Genomic DNA, 4,360 nt, shown 5'->3' with positions numbered 1-4,360 from the left:
AATTTAAGATTGTTTAAGATTTTTGAGGTTGTTGTTTTTTATTTAATAGAGGGAGTTTTAATAAACATGGACATGTCTAAAAGGGCCCATTAGTTTTGTAACAGTGCACTTAGAAAAAAACCTGTCAGGTGATTTTGTTTTGTGTTTTGATGAGCTAATAATCAGCTCTCTTTCTTTCTCATTTTTGTTCTGAAGCAGGCCTGGAAGAGAGTGAACTAACAGCGCTGACAAAAATCTCGGGAGAACAAACATAAGGTGGGCTTTTCAGATTATAACTGGCTGAGGAGGAGTCTATCGGTGGGGACCTGATTGGTTGTGAGTCTCTGTTTAAAAGGATTGTAGCGATTCAATCCAGTCAAAAGCATAAAGAACTATTTTCCTAAAAAGAAAAAACAAAATAAAACAAATGAATGGTAAATGGCCTGTATTTATATAGCGCTTTTATGGTCCCTAAGGACCCCAAAGCGCTTTACATATCCAGTCATTCACCCATTCACACACACATTCATACACTGGTGATGGCAAGCTACGTTGTAGCCACAGCCACCCTGGGGCGCACTGACAGAGGCGAGGCTGCCGGACACTGGCGCCACCGGGCCCTCTGACCCGGTGGCGGTGAATGAGCTCATGTTGCTGATGTGGAGAATCTGATTATTCATGCGGGAGTCTCCACTATTGGCAATACCTGGTGTGAAGAGTGAATGTGTGTGACTGGACCAAGGTGGGGATGAATAAATGTGGACAAAATATTTACCATGCCAGCAAGAGAAAGGAGATGCTTTGTTTTGGTTTTGTCATAAGCAGGAGGAGTGGAAGACTTAATTCTGGGGATGCTGATGTTTGCTTTGAGGGAATTTCTGTTTTATTGATTGGGGTTAGATTATGTTATTACATTATAAAATGCTAAATGCTAAAGGGGAAACATTTTTTGATATAACTCATGTTACCATTAACTGAAGAAACACATGATTGATAACTGTTCTGTTTTAAGTTTTATTTGTTATAACACAGATTGGATAATAAAGGGGGAGAGTTGAACATGAAATGTAAAGTACAGGTTTTGTTTCAAGGAAATTCCAAGGATCCAGACTTTGAATGGAGCAAGGAGTTCGAGGAGATGTGGAATGATGATTAAATTGATTTTATTCCTTAAACACAGGTTTTCAGAGCCGGAGCAAAATACCTGAGAGGAGGATTGCTGAGGTGTTTGGAGAGATGACATGACTAACCTTTTTTCCCTTTAATTTCTTAAGCCCGGGTGACGCATTTTGAGTTTTATTTGGACACACATGTGAAGTCCAAATAAAAAGGGGGGATTGAAATGGGTTTTAGGATCATTTAATGACATTTTGGGTTTTTTTGATAATTTAGATATGGCAGTACTGAGGCAGAAATTGTTATTTTTAAATAAAGTTATTTTTAAAGTAAAATGAACTGAATCCTGTTTAGAAGATAAAAGGCCGGTGTTCATGAGAAGTTGTACACCAAATTTAAAGGGAAATTGTGGGACATTTTTGAATAAAAAGATATGCTTTGGGGAAAACTAGCAAAGATGTTAGGAGTAGAAAAGGTTTTTTTTTTTTTTATTTCTAGAATAAGTGGTTATAATACAGGCTTACACATACACATATTACATAGATTTATTTCTAGGGTAGAGGAGAGAGCTTCTTAAGAGGGTGTTAAAAATGTCGCTGACCAAATGAATAATATTGGAGATTATATACGTAGAAATGATTTTTTCTTACACATTGCGATCGTGCTCATTAACAGAGTTGATGTTCGGTCCATTTAAGGTCATAAGCTTCGATGAGCGCGATGTCTCAGTCGATATATTGCGGGGGACTTGGAGCAACAGAAGGATAAACAGCATTCACGCTTACAAACACACATGATTTAAATATAGGCGAGGCCAAAGGCCTGGACTTGATTTAGCTTTTAACTGTACAGCTCCTAACTTGCAGGGATGGCGTGGAGTGTAATGAATGAATGCAAAACATGCTTACAGACACAAACATGACATAGATTTATTTTATAGGACAAAGGTGGAACACATGTTGCTTTGTTTCTGCTTAGCAACTACTGAGGTAGAAGGTGTTAAAGATAAGTATGCAATAAGTGAACAGGAAACATGTGAGGGTGAGACGGTGAGACAAAATGTTGTAGATAATGGAAACTTGTCTAACTGGCATTAACAGTAACTTTTGCATGTTATGTATATGCTTGAAGCAAAAAGAGGCGTAAATCCTGATAGAAAATTTTGAAGTGTGCTTTTTAGCGGAGATTTAGGCTGACATGGGGATGGTGTATATTTTACCCTGGGTGTGTTTAATAGGACTAAAAGCGTTGCTCACACACATAAAGAGCATTGAGATTAAGTAAATTAAGATCAAGAAAAGTTAATATAAAGGATAAAGCCCAGAACACGATATTGTGAACCAACTTTGAATGATTAAAGGAACATTAGATGAACACAGTAGATTAGTGAGGTGTAGCAGAGAGAGGCTGTTTGTTTTCTATCCCTTACAGGAGAAGATTTCTACTAGAGAGGGACCCAGGAAATAGAATAGAATAGAATAGAATAGAACAGAATAGAATAGCCTTTATTGTCATTGTACAGGGTACAACGAAATTGGAGTGCCACTCCCTTGGTGCAAAAATACAATAATAAATATAAATGTAAAATATAAAAGGTACATTAAAACAAACAATAGTAAGTACAATATATACAGGATAGCACATTATATACAGGATAGCAGCATTAATATAATGACAGTAAGAATAGCAGCATAATAATTGACGGTGACAGTACGGTGTAGCTAAGCAGTTTCATTTGTTTTTGTGCTTATTTACTATGGTGATGGCTCTGGGAAAGAAGCTATCCCTGAATCTGTTTGTCCTGGTTTTATGTGACCTGTACCGTCGGCCTGATGGTAATAGTTCAAACACTTGATTGCTGGGGTGAGAATGGTCCTTGATGATATTGCCAGGATATTGAAAGGAGCAGAGACCACTTAAGCATGAAGTGTTTTCAAGTGGGAGCTGGCGTTTTATTACGTGAGGTTGTTGTCTGATTTGCTGAGTCAGAGGACGGCTAGAGAGGGTCACAGCGAAGGCAGTGGACCTGGGAATGGTGGTTTCGGCGCCCATGATGCCATTAATGGATCTAGAGGTGACAGAGTGGGTCGAGGAGTGACACAAGAAAACGGTGTGGTGACGTCTCTGGAAGAGACGTCAAGAGAGGGAATTGTAGGATTGAAGAAATTATTTTACGGTTACTGTTCATAACCATCATCTTTATCGTTGCATTAATTATCATTTCATCAAAGCATTTATTGAAGTTGTTGGCATTATGTTATAATTTGTATTACAGGGGTTATCATAATCAAATATTAACATGTTTATTACAGGTGCAGTTAACCACTTTAAATCGTTGAGTTAAATCTATAATCTTAAAAGCTTATATGCTGAGTGTATTGTTACAGTAAAATAGTAGCTGAGCAAAGGCCTGAGTGTATTCAGCAACATGTTGCACTAGAGTTTACTTGACAACAGGTGACAGAAGGAGAGGACCAGTCCATGGGGACCTCAAAGGCCTGAGATCATCACCATATTTGGAAGAGGATGCCAGAAAGGGGAACTTCTGTGTCTGCACTTATCTCTTAAAATTGATCATTGTCTGTAAAAGAGGCAAATAATGTTCTTAAGATGCAAATTATGTGCTTGTAAACGCAAGAGGGGGCGTTATAATACCCTGATGTTATAAAAGCAATCTGAAGTGTATTTTTGGGTGGAGATCTGATGCTGTTTGCATACATCTCCCCACGCTGCGTGTATTCATTAAAATCAATTGTTTTGATCGAGCTCTTCTGGACCATCGTTGTTTTACTCTCGTCCTCAATATCGGACCCTTAACAATTTCTTCAGTGTTCTCGATGGAGGCCAGGTCTGTGTGAGTCTGTGTGCAGCAGCTCTGAGCTTCAGTCCAAGTCTTTGCGTCATCAACATAGTGGTACTGATGGGGACGACAGGTGGAGACGAACCAGCCTGAAAGGGAGAAAGTGTGACTGGGTCAGTGTTACGCCCCTAGTCTAGGCGTGTCGAGATGCACATAAGGTTGGAGGAGAGAGAGACAAGTACCCGCCCTGATTCCCAAGCCAACCATCCGAAACCAGTTATGAGTAAAACAAAGGTGATTTTATTGAAGGTCAGGAAGCATAGCTCCAGGGTGACCCCAGGCCAAAATGATAAACAAAACCAACTAAGTCTCGCCAGAGGAAACTATCTAAACCCTCAGAAAGAAACAGAACAAACAAATGACATTACTATCCCTCGCTCCCTGGCTCCGAAAACAGGAGAAAAC

Source organism: Oreochromis niloticus, unplaced genomic scaffold, assembly GCF_001858045.2.
Source record: "Oreochromis niloticus isolate F11D_XX unplaced genomic scaffold, O_niloticus_UMD_NMBU tig00001486_pilon, whole genome shotgun sequence".
Taxonomy (NCBI): domain Eukaryota; kingdom Metazoa; phylum Chordata; class Actinopteri; order Cichliformes; family Cichlidae; genus Oreochromis; species Oreochromis niloticus.
This window is presented reverse-complemented; position numbering follows the sequence as displayed.